Source organism: Balaenoptera ricei, chromosome 14, assembly GCF_028023285.1.
Source record: "Balaenoptera ricei isolate mBalRic1 chromosome 14, mBalRic1.hap2, whole genome shotgun sequence".
Classification (NCBI taxonomy): Eukaryota; Metazoa; Chordata; class Mammalia; order Artiodactyla; family Balaenopteridae; genus Balaenoptera; species Balaenoptera ricei.
The window spans coordinates 77,495,630-77,515,342 of record NC_082652.1 but is presented as its reverse complement, the minus strand read 5'-3'; positions in this window follow the sequence as shown (position 1 = coordinate 77,515,342).

Below are 19,713 nucleotides of genomic sequence, written 5' to 3'. Positions count from 1 at the left end.
CATCACTGCCTTGAAAGTCACACAGTGACCTTCACGTAAAGAAAAAAGCCAAAACCCCTGGCCAAGGACGAAATCACCCCAGGCTGATGAGAATGCGGTCAAGATCCCCCCCCCCCAACACCTTAATCCTGTTTTGTATACAGTTCACCACTGAACTCCACTAAAAAATAATGCACAACCTATAAGTTGAGAATTATGTTTTATTCGGTGGACTTTGCTGAGGACACAAGCCCGAGAGGCAGCCTCTCACATAGCTCTGAGGGACTGCTCCGAAGAGGTAAGGGGGGAGGCTGGGATATATATAAGAGTTTTTGCAACAAAAACCACAGAGGACATCAAAAGATTACTGTTAATTAAAGAAAAAAGTTAATGAATTTAACTTGAGATGTTTATGTATGGGAAGATAGAGGAGTCTGGACTCACTGAAATCATTCCTTTGACATGCACCTTAACTATCTAGGGCCGGTATCCTGCTTTTCTCCATCCTGAATCCCCTCAAGGTGCACAGGCAGGGCGGCTGCAGTGGCCCAGGGCTTGATGGTCACAACATCCTTTGTTTACTGATATGGCAGGCGACACTCCTTCAGCTCATAACCATCGGATGGGCCTGTCCTGAACTTGGACAGCCCACTGAAGAGCCCAAAGCTCAAACCAGTCTCACTGAACAGGTTAAATACAGCTAGGGCTGATCAAGACAGACCAACTCATACTCATTTTAACTCAAGGTTCATTGTTTTGAAGTAGCTTCCTTCCCCTCAGTTGTATTATTTCAACTGCTCTGGTGTAAAGGTCATCATCACCTGTGGTTTCGGTTTTGGTCAGAATGAGGGATGAAGAGATATACCCCAGAGCATTCCAGGGCTTTGGGGTTCAGATGGGGAACTAGCCAGAGGTGCTGAACTTTTAAAGACAAAGGATCCCGTTGCCTTTCAAACAGCAGGCTTAGCAGAGAGAGAGAAAGGTAGCAGAAATCCAACGTGGGCTTTATATACAGTCTAAAAATAGGCACTTGAGGCAGAATGGTTCCTTCCAACAACAATTTTAAAGATTCCCAGGAGGTATCGGGTGTTGAGTAAATATCAGACGAGGATAAAGGCTCTCTGAGCCACTGGGAGTGTACAAAGCCCTGGTCGGGTTTCCTCTGCCTGGCGCCCTGGACAGCTGAAAGAAAAGTCTTTTTTCCCAGCCCTGCTGCATAACAAAGGAGCCTGGGAGGGAAGGTCAGGGTTCGGTTTCTGATACTGGAGAGCAGTTCAGAGAAAGAACTAACACCCTGCTTCTATCTTGCCACACAGACTGACTGGAAGAATATTGGGCTGTGCAACCATTTTCATTAGAAAGACAATGAATGAATTAACCTGCGTGCAAGACTAACACATCCAGATTACTTGTGAAGAGAGACCGTCTTCTCCTCAGTACAGGTCTAAGTGTGCCTTTACTCAATTTCCACCATTCAAGAGTAGGTGTGAGAGGATGGTAGGCTTGTGCACACACCTGCCCAGGAGTGTGATGCCGTTTGGAAGGTCAAGAGCAGAGACTGTGGGACTTGAGCGACACAGACCTGGCGAGGGCCCTGGGGCCGGACTCTATGCCTGCCGTGGTCACTGGAATACAGACTGGGCACGGTCAGGAGGCCCAAGCCCTCATCCTGCCTCTACGTGCAATTCCAGGCCAACTGAATGAATGTCTCCAGTGAGTCCTGACACCAATATATTTTTGGAGCTCCTCTAAGGTACAGCCAGGCTGAAGAACCCCTGGTTCTAAGGTCTCTTTCAGCTCTAAACTTCTATACGTGTATTTTGACTTATCTCTCTTTTTCCCCAGTAGGTTAGTGAAGCCCTGTCTGAAGAGAGGAGAAAATGATACTCATCGGATGTAGGTCCTGCCCTTGACTGGACCATACAGCCTCTGTGAGCATCTACCTACGGAAAGTATTAAGTACAACGTTTGTACGTCGTGAAGCTCATTCAACTTAAATCCTAATGTAGTCTTCTCAATTTCCGCTTTATTCCTCTTCTGGTTTACAGTGACAACTAAAAAAATGTCGCTCGCCATCTGGTCCTCCAGGAATGAAGTCACTAGCCTCTGCTATCCCTGACCTTCACACACTCTGAAAGGAGCTCAGGACGGGACACTCTGTGCTCTGGGAAATCTGGCCGAACAGGCCTTTAGATAGATATTTTCAGGAGAAAATTTTATGAACCCAATTTCTTGCATCTTCTCATACCCAGAAAAGCACTAAAATCATTAATGGAGACACCTGCTCCTCGTGACCAGCAGCAACCTTCTACCCAGATGTGGGCTTGGCTGCAAGGACCCCCTTCACCAAAATCACATACACACTGACCTCCCCCCTTGCCTCTTGAGAACAGCTGCTCAGACCTATCTGAGAGGCTATCTCCAGGGCTATGGTCCTCAGTAAGCCCCCCCCAAAAACTGAAACTCACAGCTCTCATGTTGGGCGTTTTTTTTTTTTCAATTGACAACAAGAACTCTAAGAAAGGACTTTTTCCCCTCCCTAACCCTTCCCCCAGTCCTCACCCCATGTGTCTGATATTCCATCCAGAAGCTGCACTTCTCTCCCAGTTTCCTGTCCGCCACCCGCCAATGTGGCTGAGTAACTTTTCCAGGAATGAGTGCAGAAACATAATGCCCAGAAGAGGACAGACGTGAAGACGTCACAAAGTTCCTCCGGGTTCCCCAGGCCCATCTGGACCCACCGCACGTGAAACTGACAACGGCTGACCGGCGAAGGCCGCCAGCCACAGACACAGGGAAGGGAGTTTTTTCTAGAACCCTCACAGCACTGGGCACTGTGCCCACGACAGTCCTGTCCACTATCTGATGCTTAAATTCTCTCCAAGCACCTATTACTTACCTCCGATATTACTTTCTTTTTTTTTTTTTTTTTTTAATTTTTTAAATTTATTTATTTATTTATTTTATGGCTGTGTTGGGTCTTCATTTCTGTGCGAGGGCTTTCTCTAGTTGCGGCAAGCGGGGGCCACTCTTCATCGCGGTGCGTGGGCCTCTCGCTATCGCGGCCTCTCTTGTTGCGGAGCACAGGCTCCAGACGCGCAGGCTCAGTAGTTGTGGCTCACGGGCCCAGTTGTTCCGCGGCACGTGGGATCCTCCCAGACCAGGGCTCGAACCCGTGTGCCCTGCATTAGCAGGCAGATTCTTAACCACTGCGCCACCAGGGAAGCCCCGATATTACTTTCTTGCATAAAGACAGGCCTGACAGTGTGAACAAGAGTTTTCTTCCTGGAAGCAGAGAACAAGGGGTCGGAGCCCTTTGCCATGTGAAGACCATCAGCGACCTTCATCCTTTGCTCGTGGCATAGACCCGTGGTTCCCAGCTCCTTCCAATCCCCTGGGGGCTGTACACACCGATGCCCAGGCCTCCCCTCAGACCAGCTGAATCAGACTGTCTGGGAGCTAGGCCAGGGTGCCCCAGGTGCTACACAGGCAGCCGAGAGCCGAGTCAGTGCAAACTGGGGTGGAACCCAGCTCTGCCACTTCCCTGCTTTAGGCAAGTTGCTTAACCTTTCTGATCCTCGATTTTTCTCATCTGGAAACCGCAAAGAATAGTTTCTACCTCCTAAGGTTGACGTGATGATGACGATTTAATTATAAGGCATAAAACCACAATGTCTCAAAATACAGTACGTCTCGGACTCTGTTGGTTCATCTGTAAATGATAACAACAAGGGACAGAGAGACCTCCTAGGAACACGAAGAGGAAATGAAGACAGGAGGGGGTGTGACTCACTGGGCTGGATTTTTTCTTTAATATAAAGGAGTGATTTACTCCACAACAGGTCACCTTAAAGAACATGCCACGCACCAGCTCACAGGTCGGGGGTGACCCAATAAAAGGCAAGTCCGAAACTTTGCCGGGGCCACCCTCTCTCTGCTGTGAATGTGAGCCCAGAGCTGCCATCAAAGAGAGAAAACCTTGCTGAGAATAAAACCAGCAAAAAAAAAAAAGAAGGGGGGGTGGGAGAGCACAGCTGAGGCTGATGCTGGAACACAGGAATCAGCTGTTTTTTAACAGACACTTCAGTTATTTCTAATCTTTTCTGATTGTATCAACAAGGGAATGTGCATTCTTGTATCCCGATCACTTCACACATGTGCAAGTGTATCTTTTGGATAAACCGGCAGAACTGGGAGTGCTGGCTCTACGGCACTTGTCATTTTGATCAACATTTCCAAATTGCTAGAGGTTGTACCCACTTCAACACCCTCCAGTAACAGGTCAAAAGGGAGCCATTTCCTCACACTCATATCAACATATTGCAATTAAAACTTTTACTTTTTGACAACGTGACAGCTGAAAAAGGTTTTTCATTAGAGCTTGAATTGCCATTTCTTTTATTGTAAGTGAAGTTAACTATCTCAATACGTTTGTCACTGGTATCCCCTCCTCTATTTGTACTCTCTGATGATCATTTTTCAATTAGGTTATAGGTCTTTTTATTGATTTGTAGGTCAGTATTTTATATTAAGAAAATTAGCTCTTTCTCTGTTCTTAGAAACTGGCAGTATTATCCCCAGTTAATCTTTCTGGCGTATTTTTGGCCATGCATACTATAGACATAATTCGGTCTGGTCGTTCATAGCTTCTCTTAAGTTTTTGTTGTCATTGACATGAAACCACTTTGAGCCTCTTTCGAAAAATAAAAAATCTTAAGATTTGTGGATACTCTTAGCTTTAAAGCGTGTGTTATGGGAAACGGATCATTCCTTTTGAAATCTGGTCCCAGCAACTCTTCCTAACTCCAAGGCCCAGAGCAGAAACTTCCAGGGAAGTGAGTCACATTTGGGCCACAGACTCGAGTAACCTCACCCCAGGGTCCTCTCACAACAGGCCTCCCCATCATTCCCGTGGCACCAGCATGAACCTGTGCTCCTTGCTGAGCTGCACGCCCGTACTGCCCTCTAACACAGGCGCCTTGAGACCAAGGACAATCATTAATGAGCACCACTGATTAGCGACCGCTACTGAGGGCTGATTTCCTGTTGCGGGAGATGGGTGAGCAGGGCTTAGAAAAAGGACACCTTCTTGGACCCAAAAAACAAGACTCTGAAAAACACTTCTGGAAGACACGTGCTAATCCTTGAGAGAAACTTTAAAGATTGACCCTGCTCCTCTAGAAAACTGTGAGCCACCGTCCCACATGCCCCACAAGGCCTCCGAGATGGTCCGGGCAGCACCCCCAGCGAGGCCTCAGCTCCACATTCAAAACCACCCAGGAGGCTGCTGGCTGGAAATCAAGAGCGAGGAAGCCCTGTGAGAGGGTAAACCACACCTGCCCTCAGAACCTTCTCCCACAAGAGGCAACTCTGCAACAGGGCAGGTCCTCAGAGATGGTGACACCAAAGCCAGGCACACCTACCCCCCACCCCCGCTAAAAGTCCAGCAGTCTACTACCAACATATTCGATCCTGAAGGCCACAAAACACAAGCATCCTTCCCTTCGGTCGTGGTTTCTTCTTTTATAACTCTCTTATAACTCACCGTTTCTTTCTGTAAATGAACTTGGAACTCCTTTGACATCTGAAGTTGAAATGACTAAAACAGACGGTGAAAAGGGAAGAGGGTAGAAGCAAACTTTTTTTTTTTTAAAGGAAGTTTTTAGATTAAAAAAGGTTTTTGCAAACTCAGAGTGAGCCAAAGTAAAACTTAGGTCATTCACATTTGAAGAAGCAAGCTTAAATAATACCCACAAGGGCAAAAAACAGTCAGCTGTAGCTAACAGGCCCATGAGTGCAGTAAAGAGCTTTAAAGGGAATACTCAACTCAGCCAGCTAAAAAGGATGTTCCAGAAAGAGCTCTCAGCAAGGAGGGGCCACAGCGGGGTGAGAAGCTGTGGCTCAGGGCGCAGGTGATGGCGTTCATCCTACCTAGAGAGCTTGCCGGAGGATGGCACCGCCGGGGACTCCCAGCTAAGGATTCACTAAGTCCTAACGTAAGCACACCTGTCTGGGCAAGTGTTCACACCAAGGGTGAAGCATGCCTAACAGGCGACCTCCACCTGGAGCATCATTTATAACCAGTAGCAACCAGGTTACCAGGAATAAGAGTCCTCCAGCCAGGACCCCCAGTGGCAAGGGGCCCAGGGGTGAAGGTGGGGAGGCGGGGGCATCTTTCAAGGTGGCTTCCTCTGCAGTTGGCCAAAGACTTCGATGATGAAGGGAGTGTGGAATTTAGGCTCTGAGCGGGCAGGGACCCTAAGTTCTCCTCCTACCCAGTGCCTTTCACAGTACGTGAAACATTGTAGACACTCAAAAAAGTACCTGAAAAATCAAGGTACAAACTACAAGAGTCCGGCTACAACAACAGTAAGGGCCACTGCTGTCACTTCTGGCCAAATGAACTAGAAGGCCGTTTCCAAGCCAAGTTCTGGCTGCTCTGGACCTGAAGAGATGGGGACCTGCCCTTCAACTGACTGGCTCTGCAGCATTCTCAGACTCTACTTGGCTAAGACAGAGATACTTATGATGACCCGGAAACATTCCCACAGTGTACTGGGGAGTTAAAAACAAGTTAATAGGATTGTACAGTGTGACTCTCATGCCCTCCCTCCCCCATCACACACACCAAGATGGGGGGACGGGGAGGCTATGCTCAAAGGGTAAGCCTGGGGCAGAAGGCAGAGAGGGGCTTTTAATTTCCTCTCTTACGTATCTACTGAGATTTCCACAATAAATACACACCGTTTTCTATACCACTTCAATATGTAAATTTGAAAGTAAACCAAAGCGCCCCCCTCACCTGCCTTTCTCATTATCAAACTGGAAAACTATTTAGCATGTGCCGCCCATTAGCACTGCGGCATTTCTTTTTTGGAAAAAAAAAAAAGAAGGAACAGAATTGATCCATCTCTCTCCAATGGACTGCCACACTTTTCTTTAATCTGTACGTTCTTATCATGTCAACCCAACTTTAGGCCCTGCTTACAGGACTTACAAGCCTCTCAGGCACGGCGACATTCATTTTGCCATCCTCACTGTTAGGAGGGACACTCGACTTAGTCCACTCCACAAAGAAAGCCTCCGATTCTCTACAAATGCCCAGGAGGATAAAATGAAGCCAGAGGGAGGCAAAAGGCAGGGAAAGCTGAGTGAGGCTGTGACCCATGGTGACCAAAAAACGTCTCCTGTGATAACAGTTAACACCCTCTGGACGGCTGAACCTCTCTCTGCAGCCCGTGGAGCTCGCATCACATCTCTCACGCTTCTCCACCCAAAAGAAGTACCATTCCACTTAAGCAGCATCTTCTCGTCAGCTGAGATGATTCTAGGATTTTTCGTTGTTGTTGTTGATTCACCTCTTTACTTTGGAGGCTGGCTTTTTTCAGCGGGAGGTGTCACACAATAGACCTTGTATTTGTCTCATGTCTCAGCACTCACGAGCTGTCACATGAGAACATTATCTCATGAGAACCCTCCTGACAGCCCTAATAAACCCGAATGTATTCAACTGAAAAGAAATTAAACTCTTTAACACCATCGCAAACTGACACACACTTTTTTCTCCCTAGTACCTCCCCAATTTTTCAGTCCCACTGAAAGCCCTCATGGTGTTTTGTCAGTATTTGCAGACATGAAGAAATGGCAAAGGGAGAAAAGAAGATTATTGCAAAATGAGTAGAGAAATAACCCGTGCTGTTTTCCTCCGGGGGTGTCTGAGCCACTCCCTGCTGTTTAAATAAGCCCTTGACTGTAACCTTCCCACTCAGGCAGGCTGCCCATGAAGACTCATGACCCCTTCCCCTGCTCCCAAGAGAATTTTATCCAAAAAACCCCAAGCATACCTGAGAGAAAATTAGCCAATCTTGCATTTAAAACAATTTAAATTGCTGCTGCTATTGTTCTTTGAGGGTCACTGTCATCAATCTGAAAAGCACTGCTGTCTAAACACATCTTTAAAAATTTAGCTACACGGAAGAGATGACAAGAGAAAAATGTTAAAACCTCTCTAGTCTTCCTGAGTCTGTTTTTCACATCATGGATTGCTTTCATTAACTTCTCTGTAATGCTAAAAACTCCCACAACCTCAGACAGAACCATATTAAAGGATATTTTTTAACTTCCAAAGCCAAATACAATTATTTTTTGAGACCATCCATACCTGTTTCCCATATTAGCGTGGATATAGCTAACTCTTTATAATATTTTTCTATATTAAGAATGTCGGTCTGGAAGTTCCTTTCATAAAGAAAACGAAATGTGTTTTGAAGCTCTGATCCATTAAAATGTGAAACTAAAAATGCATTAAATTCATTTTGTCTTTGGGCCCATACTGGACCCTCATTTGAAGAATTTCATTTCTTCCCAATATTAGTAAATTATTCCTTTGTAGTTCATGGCATTTTATTTTGATGATTCTACAAGTTTAGGAAATTATATGGCAGGGGAAGGGAAGGAAAAAGGAGGGAAATAAAGTTTAAATGCTATGTACTGTCTACTTTAAGACCCAACTGTGTAAAAAGTATGGGCTGCTTAAAGTAAAATTATTCATTCCTCTGTATAAGTGTCACTACTTGAGAATGATTTAAATACCTGCCAAAGCAAACAAGATTTGAATTATTTTAAAAATTAAAAAAGAACTCCAAAGAATTATTAGATTTGAATACCATTTTAAGAGTCCAGAACAAAAATGCACCTGATGATCTGGCCACCAGAGGGAGCTATAATTCCCCCATACACCTGAGTGGACCCTTAACACAAGAAAGAGCCCTTCAGAAGCCTTGATGGTTAGGGATGCTTCACAATTCCTCTCCTCCAGTGAACTTTACAAGGACAGAGGGGTTAAGGGTGAGGCACTCCTTAAAGTTAAAGGCAATCGTGGTAACTTCAAAGTAGGAAGGAGCTAAAAGTAATGTGGTATGTGCTGGTAGAGACTTTTTATATTATTAAAATGTATATATAACCTGAGTATTGCAAAGAACGAGGGGCTTAACAATACATACAGAATAAAATAAAAAATTATGAGATGAGAGGGTAAGGAAAATAGGGGCATGTACCAATCACTGGGAGGGTACAAAAGCACGAAAAATAAATTCAGCCTGGTGGCAGGGAGGGCTCTGAGAACCAACGAGGCCGTGAGGAATGCGCATGCGCCATAGTTTGCCGGGTGGGAGTGGCGACGGCTGTCAGGGATTTGGTGCCCAGCGCGGGACCACAGCGGGGTGCGGAGATGACGGTCTAGCAAAGTCCCAACACCGTGCAGTGTGACCACTGAGCACAGTGATGTGCAAACGAAGCTGAGGCCGCACACCTGGGCAAGGTGGGCGCAGAGACAGGGAAAGCTGCCTGCGGGAGATCTCACTGGGGGTCGTTGCGAAAGAGGTGACTGTGCAAAAGGGGAGATGGTGGTCGTCCTGGGGGCCGGCAAAGGCCCGGACTGAGCACGGCTGCTGGGGGAGGCCAAGGCCAACGGCCGCCCAGGAGGGCGGTGGAGTCGGGGCTAAGGAGCCAGGACCTGGATCCACCGCAACGAGTGGCCACTGGAGGGTCGGCCAGGAGCGGAATACGGTCTGTTTGAGAGGGAGCGTTCTCTGTATGCAGAGGACAGACGTGAAGGTGTGAACCCCGCTCAGGAAACCCTCGGCACAAACACGGAGACCAGGCAGAGCTGGAGGGATGAGACGGCCAAGGACAACTCCCGGGTCCCTAACCTGGATGCGCAGACAGACGGTGGAGTCACCGGCTGAGAAAGATTAGTCCAGAGAAAGAACAAATATTTTGACATTTCAGGCCAAGAAACTGGTTTTGTTGTTGTTTTTGCAAACAGAAGAGCCTGACTGAGGTATATGGTCACTCAAATCTCATTTCTAGCACATGATGGTTTGACTACATACTTAATAACAGAGAGAAAATGAAATCACACTGCAGGGAGCCAGTAACCCATTTTGGAAGGAAGGAATTTGCATGTTTTCTTCTGCTGTCCAAACTGCAGATAACATTGAAAATCACTTCAACAAAATTAAAGCCACTGTGTGCAATGAACTCCCAAGAGTTTACAAGTGAGAGCGAGAGGCTATATAACCAACACTATCATTTTCTCACTAGCAAAAAGGAAAACTGTGATAAAGTTATGATTCATCCATTTTGATTTCGCAACCAGTTGCCCTCAAACTTGAAACACAGTATTTCTTTCAACTGCTTCTCTACCTTCCAATCTTGAATGCCTAATTTCGAGCATCTAAAAATAGCAGTCTTTGAAACAATAATCAGTTCTTCAAAAGGGGAAGCACAACAATGTACCTATAACAACCAAAGACAGACTTGGAAACAAACCTTGCAATTTATTTATGCCCCATCCCTCTCGGCAAGCCAGAAGGAATGTTAGCACATACCCACTGGGGCAAGGCATACTTTGTATCACTTGTGTTGATATTATACAGTAGGAATGCCAGTTCTTTTAATAATTTACTGAGGAGTTACACATTGCAGATTCCTTATTAAACATTACTGGCAGTAAGGTCATAAGTTCAAGAAATATTCGGTAGAGAAAAGAGGCAATATTTTAATGGCCACACCCTAATTTAAACGATGTGTCTGCATCTGCTGGGATGCATATAAATTCAACTTTATTTCTTACTTGTGTAGTTATATACAAAGCACTGAGAAATCATTTTCTCTAAGACAAAAACATTTTACAGTTGTATTCATTTGCAGACTTTAAAATCCACAGTGCCTATGTAGAACATTTCATAAGCTGTATTGTAAGCATGCAGCCCTTGGTGAGCAAAGGAAAAAAATTAAAAGCTACTGCTGCATCTAGGAACCCTACTCCCTCATGCCCTAAAAGTCAATACTGGCTAAATTCCTGTCTGTCACTGACCAACCAACAGCTCAATGAAATAGTTTAATCTGGAAATCATGACCAAATAATACTGGCACCCCCAGTTCTAAATACATATGTTATAGAGAATCAACAGCTTATACTCTCAGGGGCGGGCAAACTATGGCCCACAGGCCACTGGTACATAGCCAAGCCCATTCATTTAGATACTGTCCTGGCTGCTTTAGTACTATCTTGAGAGACTGTAAGTCCTGCAAAGCCTCAACTATTTACTCTCTGGCCCTTTACAGAAAAGGTTTGCTGGCCCCGATTCAGACTGCCTGCAGCACTTAGAAAAGGCTGTCTTTACCACTGAAGAACCTGCCAGCTTGGTGAAACTTCTAAGGCAGTCTTAAAAACTTAATTTTCCAGGTTCCTGCCCTAAATATAAACATTAAATAGAAATAATTTTATGAATGTTTCTTAGAAGATGCACTAATCCAACATATGAGAGTTGGATCTGAAAAATAATATTTTGGGGTTCCAGAGAGATGCATCCAAAATGGATTCTTTTTTTTTTTTTTTTTAATTGGGGTATAGTTGTTTTACAATGTTGTGTTAGTTTCTACTGTACAGCGAAGTGGAGTTCCCTGTGCTATACAGCAGGTTCTTATTAGTTATCTATTTTATACATATTAGTGTATATATGTCAATCCCAATCTCCCAGTTCATCCCACAGCCCGCTTTCCCCCCCTTGGGGTCCATACATTTGTTCTCTACATCTGTGTCTCTATTTCTGCCTTGCAAACCAAAATGGATTGTGGATTGTGCATTTTGCAAAGCATTTCTTTCAGGTATAACAATTTTTCACCTTCAGTGATGCCATTTTTGTCAGTGCAGGTGCACAGTGAGCCCACCCTCAAGGCCTCCTCCAGGCTTCACCACTGGGAATGAGCTGGAGAGTCAGCCCTCACCTAAAACACTGGGGAACCATTAACAGAGAGAGGAACGTCTCCCTTATTCCTTTGGTGATGAAACTATAGCAGTGCACCCTCCGCCATCCGAACGTCAGACCTCTCTCCATGCGATACCTACTGGCTGTGCTCCTGAAGGCTGGGTTGTTAGCTCCATTTCTGTAAAATAAATATTGTCTTCATTGTCTTACACATTCCAAAATGCTTTCACTTCTGACTCATCTCAAGTTGGCAACATTCCCTCCCTTATAATACTTCAGCTCCCTTCGTCCTTTCCCATGACCAAAAGGGGAACTTCTGGGAGACAAATATAGAATAAACTTTAGGATCAAGCAAGAGTAAGGCTATCGGGGTGAGCTGGGGGGACACAGGCAGCTGAGGAATGAAAGAGAGGAAGGAAGGAAGGAAGGAGGAGAGGGAGGCGGCCTGGCCGGGGTCGGGTGGGTAGGCGGGGCGGGAGGCAGAGGAAGGATGCCGGGGCCCCGGGACACAGCGATGTCGGGCAGAGGGTCCAACCTCACCGCTCTCCAGTGGCATCCTCAGACTTCCAACCCCCACTGGTGCCCTCTGAAATTAATTATGTTACTGGAGTAAAATACTGCCCACGGCTCTTCAGCTGCTTTTTAATTTTTCCATTTTCTCAGGCTCCACTGTGACCAGATGAACAAAATTTATCAAGCACCTGCTACGTGTGGGGCGCCCTCATCTTCCTAAAACGCATCAAATTCCCTGACCTAGAGACTCAGGGACCAGAGCGTCGACCATCGCTGATGAAGGTAAGGGCAAGACATCCTGCAATTTTCCCTCCTCTCTGTGTTAAAGCAGGTGGCAGAGCCCAGGCCCTTTAGGTGACAGATGCCAACACATTCATGTGTCAGGAGTTGAGGCAAAGGAGGGGATTCTGAACAAGGGATTCTCATTAACATAACAGCAGGGAATGGTACATAAATGTGGCCCGTCTACTTCACCCCCTTATTTACCAAAACTGGAAAGACACAAAGGCCAGTCTATGTGGGTATAGTTTTAAACTGATCAGATAGTCCCTGAATTCTCAATCAGTGCATACTCCAGCATAGCCTCTTCAGGGAGTCCAGATCATTCTAAACATCCATTCTTACGGCACTGGCTCTAGGACAGCAAGCCTGGGGCTTAAGGCAGGATGGAGACGTGCTTGCCCTGCGCACTGACCCATCTGCCACTCCTCACGTCTCTGTCTGGGAAACCTGGTGGCCTAAACGGTGTGCAAACGGTGACTGACATATTTTGAAAGGATGTTGCAGGGACTTCCCTGGCAGTCCAGTGGTTAGGACTCTGCGCTTCCACTGCAGGGGGCATGGGTTCAATCTCTGGTCAGGGAACTAAGATCCCAAATGCCACATGGTGTGGCCAAAAAAAAAAAAAAAAAAAAAAAAAAAAATTAATAATTATTTTTTTAAAAAAAGGATGTTGCATCTGTTCATCCATTCAAAGACCAGGAGATAAGCACAAATATATAAAAAGCTGTTTGCCTGCTGCGGAATTAGAAGAGGTCTTTATTTGGGAGGAAAGGGTTAGTACCTTTTAACGTCATTTCAGGGTTTGGGGGTCAGGGGAGAACAATTAGAATAAACAGTCTGAGAGCTGGGTGCTCTGTGCTCTCACGTGACTAACTGTAAGAGCTCTTAGGTGCAAGGATTTTAATACAAATACTTTTTGGCCCAGAGGCCATTAGTGTTGCTGTTGTGATTCTCAGCAACGCCCTAGATAGCTAAGGCTGCTCCAACAGGCCTCCAGAGGGAGAGGGAGTTTTGCACAGAGCTGGCAGGTCACAAACACAGTGTCAGCAGAGCGTAAGGGGCCAGGTGTGCCGCAGGGAGGTCAGCTCAACACGCCGAAGACCACCCAGGGCAGGGTCAGCACCAAACGCAGGCGGTTCCTCCAGGGGCCTCAGGGCCAGGTCAGTGGGGGAGACTGGCCACACACAACACAGCAGGAGGTGCGGGGTCCATGGTGGCCCCAAGGGCACGGCCCTACCCAAAGGGCACCACCAGCACACAGCTCCAGCCACGCGGCCTCACAGGAACACGGGCCAGGATGTCTAGGTCGTCGAGATTCTCCAGAAACCTAGAAATCTGGTTTTTTAATAAGAAATCTCCCAAACGTTGGCTCAAATTTTCTATTTCTTTCTTTTAGTGTTCCATGGGCCAAAGAGACACACCTGTGGGTTCAGTCTAGAACCCACACTATACAAACCCTGACACTATACAAACCCTGACACTATACAAACCCTGGCCTCATCGTGTCCTAGAAGTGTGGACAGTTAGCAAGGGACCCTCAAGGTACTTATGGCCTCAAGGTTTCTCAATCTGTAAAAGGAGGAGAGTTCTTTTGTGCGCTGTTTTCCAAAAGGGGCAAAAGAAAAAACAATTTCTAATCCTTTGGGAGAAAAAGCAAATTAGTGTTGAAAATTTACATGTATCTAGTGCCAAACTATCACCTCGCCCATTTCTTGCTGGTCCCCTGGGGGAAAATGTAATTCAACAGTGGAGGGAACAGATTTTAACCCAGGGATGAATTGTAGCATCATCAGTTACGGGACAACCAGATGTTGGGTCCCTCCTGATCAAATAGCATCCCCCCTTCCTGTCTTACAAGTTTAAACTGAATTTGATCAACCTTTTAGATCCAACTCCTAAGGTACAGGAAACCCAGGAGAAAGAAGAACACATTATATGATACCACAGGAGACAATCAAATGTGGTCAGACAGGCGACCTACTGACCCCTCAAGGTCATTCAGAAAGGGAAGCGAAGACTGTTCTAGATTAACAGGGTCTTAAGAGACCTCACAGCTAACTGCAATACATGATTCTCCACTGAATTCTGGTTTAAACAGCCCACTTGTAAAAGGCATTTCAGGGCCAGTTGGGGGAATTCAGATAATGGACTAGGTAATAAAGTCCAGCAGGCAATTATTGTTAATTTTGTGAAAACTGCATGATGGTTATGAAGGAATATGGGGTTTTTTTTTCCTCCTAGAGACACAGGCTGAAGTATTTAGGGGCTAAGTGTCATGAGGTCTGTAATTCACTTTTGAATGCTTCAGGAAAAAAAAAATAGATGCAGCCAATGTGGCAAAATGTTAACAACTTAAATCTAGACGGTGGGGACTGGAGAGAGCTGGTGCCACAGAGCTCTCATTAGGTGGCATTAAGTCCCCATCAGTCTCAATTACTGGAAGACAGAAGGATTTTCTGACCACATCCCTCCAACGTCCGAGTCGTATGTGTTTTAAATTTTAAATCACCAGCTGCCAAAAGAAAAAATGAGAGCAACCCAAACAGGTCTAACTTGAGGCTCAACCCACACGATAAAGAAGCAACTGTGAAATCTGGGTCTTGAAACTTTCTGCACAAACGCATAAAATTCTGGAGTTGGTCTGTCTTCGCCAGCGTTGCTCAATTTTAAGGAGCAGCTTTATAGTCTCAAAAGCATTCCACCCACTGTAACCTCGAATAAAGACTCTGATCATAATTAGGGAGGAAAAGGGGGGAGGGTAGATCTAAAACTTGAGTTAAAATGATCCTATTCAGTGACCACTTAAGCCTATGACAAAAGGTTAGATGTCTTAAGATACAAGCTTAACTGAAAAAGAATACAGTTTGAAACTCGAAAAGGTATTTTAAGTTTAAAAAAAAAAAGATCTTACTTATCTATTCGAAATCTAATACTTGATGATATTCACTCACAATTCTAGGCACTTGATTAGCTGCCATCACACACACTGGCTAGTTCTTTTAATCTGCTTTCTAAAAAAATGCCTACTCATCAAATCTAACAGTCATCTAGTCCAATGGCCCATCCAATGGCTGAACCGTGGCCGTTCAAGATGAGTGTTAAGGCACCATGGGAAAGAGCCCTGAAGTCAGATAAATCTGGACTCAGCTGGTCCCACCACTCACTACAGAGTGGTTTCATCTTGGGCTGATGACAATCTCTCTGAACCTCAACTTCCTCACCTAAAAATGGAGATAATTATTCCCTCTTCATAAAGGCAGACTCTGATGACTTCATATCACGTTCCATGCACTGGGCCAGCCAACCTGGAAGCACTCAAAATAGTCTGTAAATAACTTAAGAGCCTAGGCTCTCACTCAGCTCACAGCTCTAAAACTTACTAGTGGTATATAGACTTTGCAACTTCTCTTTCTTGCCATGTTTTCCTTATCTGCAAGATGGAAAGAAGAATAGGGCCTGCGGCATAAGGGCTTTTGGGAGAATCAAACGAGCTCCTGTGTAGATAGGTCAGGCCATGCCTGGCACGTAGGACTCACTCAATAAACATGAGCTATCGTGACTCACTCCCCTCCTTCCTTATACCCCATTTTAGGAAAGCATGACTCACGGACCCCGGACTGCACACATCATTGTGGCCGAACAGCAGGACTCATCCCTGCCACATTAGAAAGTAACTAAAAGGCTCCCTGGGAAGTCAGAGCGGTCCCGCCGACCCCACCTGTAACTGCCCGTGAAGAGCCCGGCCCACTGCCTCTACTTCTCCTGTCTGAAATGACAGCCACATGCTCCCCAACCCATGACTCGTGCCAATGGCTCCATCCTGACCCTAAGACTAAGTGGTTGGTGCAGGGTCTTGACCTTCTATTGCAGCCCCAGCTCAGCCTCGTGCCCCCCAAGCAGAAGTTTCTATATCCACCACCACAAGCAAGTGTGTTCCCTTCTGTGGGCTTTGAAGCAGCGATTCTGCAAAGACATCAGCATCAAACGGAGACCCTTCCTGCCTGCCATCCCGCTGGCTCCCTGAGATGCTCTTCTGACACCAGCCTTCGTGCTCGCTTCCCTCAATCCCTCCTCCACGCTCACCTTTTATCAGATTCCTAGGCGGGCCTCCTCCACTGGTCTACACAGACCCTTTGTGAGAATTACAAAAAGCACCTGCCCTGGATGGCAGGGTGGGGGTGAGGGAGATGCCTGATGAGCTAAGGGCACCTCTGAGAATTAGAAAAAAGTGACCCTTCCTCCAGGCTGGCAACCCTGCACCATAGCTTAGGTTCTACTATTAGATTCTACTATGGAAGTCAAGTCAAGCAACTGCCATGTGCCAGGATCCCTCTGGGCTGACAAACAGGAATAAGAGCTACAGCCTCCGAGCTGAGACCGGGGCTGGAGGGAGGGGGAAACTTGTGGAACCAGGACAGCCTAGGCACAAGAGTTGTTTTCTCCTCTTGGGCTGGGGAGCCCAGCAGAGGTGCTGCCACTTGAACTGGACCTGGAGAGCTGGGCGAGCAGTGCCAGAAAGAATGTAAGCAGCCTCCAGGCAGAGGGGGAAACACCCGCAAAGGCAAGAAGCAGCACGTTCCACGGCGCACTTAGAGGAAGGTGAGTTTTCAGTGAAGGGGCAGGAAAAGGAGGGAAGGGGGGAAGAGATGAGGTCATCATTCACCCTTTCCGTAAATATTTCTTGAGAATCTACTACGTGCTGGTATCGTGTAAGGCAGGGAGAGTAAAAAATAAATAAAATAAACCCTAGCTGTCAGAAGCTAAAAATGTAGTCTGGGAGAAAGAAATAGTTATAATCGTAAAACAACAACAGAGGGACATATAATACTTCCAGGTTGTAGGGCATATGAAAGACGGGAAGTAATCTGCTGGGGGACTGGGAGGGACCAGCAGAGGAGATGACCGGCCGAGCTGCCTGGCAGGTGAGGGTGAGGACAGGGGTGCAGAGGGGCGGAGGGAGCAAAGACAGAGTGTGCTGTGTGTAGGGATGAGCAGGGAAAAGCAGGCAGTGGCAAACCAACCAGAGGGCGTGGCACACTGCCTTACAAAGGGACGTGAAACCTCCACCTTAAAAGGAAACTGGGATTTCAGCCCACAGGCGAATGCAGATCCAACCAGGCAAGGAGGGGATTTATCTGGCTAGGTCTTCGCCTCAGCTCAAACGCTCTGCAGCAGGCTGAAGAGTGGGAGGTGTGGACAGGTCGGTGGGTCACTTCAGAAAGCGAGTAGCGACAAACCATCCACCAGCACAGCATCCAAGGGACCTCCCAGGTGGCGCTGTCACCTTGATCCCCTAACGCTGCACTCTGTCTCACGAAGACAACCTGTTTCCAAAATCGAAGTGGGTACCCTCTTGTATGCAGTGTTTCCAGCATGATTTTACTTCCCTTTTGATGTGTTATTGGCGTTTTACACATGGCCTACTTTTTGAAAGAGTCTGATTTTCTTTTGGCCAAGCTTAAGACAGCAACAACAGCAAACGCTCAAAAGCCTTGCACAGCATTTTTTTTTTTTCACAGTATAGATCTTAACAGTTGGATGCCTCTGACCCAAGGTGACCACCGTCTCCATCTACATCCCATTTGATTAAGCATTTGTTGCAAACAAGAGTGTCCCTTGTTTAGATGACAGATTATAGGATTGCCCTTCTCCACCTGAAGGTAGGGTCCAAAAGAAAACATCTTTCTCTACTGCGGCAATTCTCCACACAGACCAGCTGCTGAGAAGTTCCAGGGGAGCAACAGCTCAATTATCAAATCTTCTTCCAACAAAGGCTCTTTTTTTTTTTAAGTACCTGCACTGCGAGGCTTGTGGGATCCTAGTTCCCCGACCAGGGATCGAACCCAGGCCCCAGCAGGGAAAGCGCCAAGTGCTAACCATGGGACCGCCAGGACATTCCCAACAATAAAAACTCTTTTAATAAAGTGAGACTTTGCTGGATGGAAGCTGGAAAGTGATCCTGTGTCCTCAGCACTGGATTGGGACAGAGAGAGCAGGTAAGGAGAAGGGCATTTCAGGTGAGCGGTGAGTGGAAAGTTTCTTTTTTTTTTTAAAGCCTGGGCAAAAGAAAATCAGACTCTTTCAAAACGTAGGCCATGTGTAAAATGCCAATAACACCTCAAAAGGGAAGTAATATCATGTTACGAACACTGCATACAGAGGGCACCCACTTCTGTTTTGGAAAAGGGTGGTCTTCGTGAGACCAAGCTGAGAGGGACGCCTAGAGGCCAGGGCCCCGCAGATGCCAGTCCTCAGAGCTGGAGCCTCAGGCAGCCTCTGCGGGGCCAGGAGCCCACCCAGGAGTGCACTGCTCTACCCTCCAGCATCACCTACTCCGACCAACACGCCCGGCCCTCCCCCACCCTCAGGCCACGTGACCCGGGCAGCCTCCTTTGACTCCAGAGACTGTAAATCCGTCTTCCAGCACATCCAAGCCTGTATGATTTCTCCCACTTCCAAGTGCCTGACGCTGCTGCTGAGGAAAACTGTCCTTCCTCCTCCATCCATCAGGGCTCCCAGTGCCTACCCAGCCCTCCTTCTGTGAAGGGAGAATCAGGGTCCTGGAAGACACAGAGGTGGAGGGAAGATTCAGTGACAGGCTGGGGGAGAAGGGGGGCCTGCCGGCCTGCGGTTCGGAAAGACACAGAGAAAAGGGTCTCACTCCAGGGGACAGCGCAGAAGACATTACAACACCTGCCACACTCACGGCTACTCCCCCAGGACACATGAGCGCTGCCAGCCAACCAGAGTCACCTTGGGGTTCTCCCTGACCCCAGCCCGCCGGTGACGAGGAAACTGCTCTCCTTGCTTTCTGCTAACGAACTGTGACAGAGGTGGGTTGAAAGGATGTGCATGAGACAACGTGGAAGAGACCGCAGGTCACCAGGCAAAATAATGAGGCAAGAACCGGCGCCACTCTCCAGGGAGACGCCAGTGCGGCGGGACCCTGCATGGTCACCTAACCCTCCAACTGGCACCCATTCACTGGCAAACGGGTCCTTTGAGCACTCTGGCCCCTGAGACGGGGAGAGGGAAGGAGGCAGGCAGGCAGGCAGGCAGGGGTGTGTGTGCTGAATTTATTAAACTAAGACAGTGAAGGGCAGAACGCAGATTCAGAGCTTCTGGCTCATTTTCTGGCACTTGGTTCGTGAAGCCACAACACTAT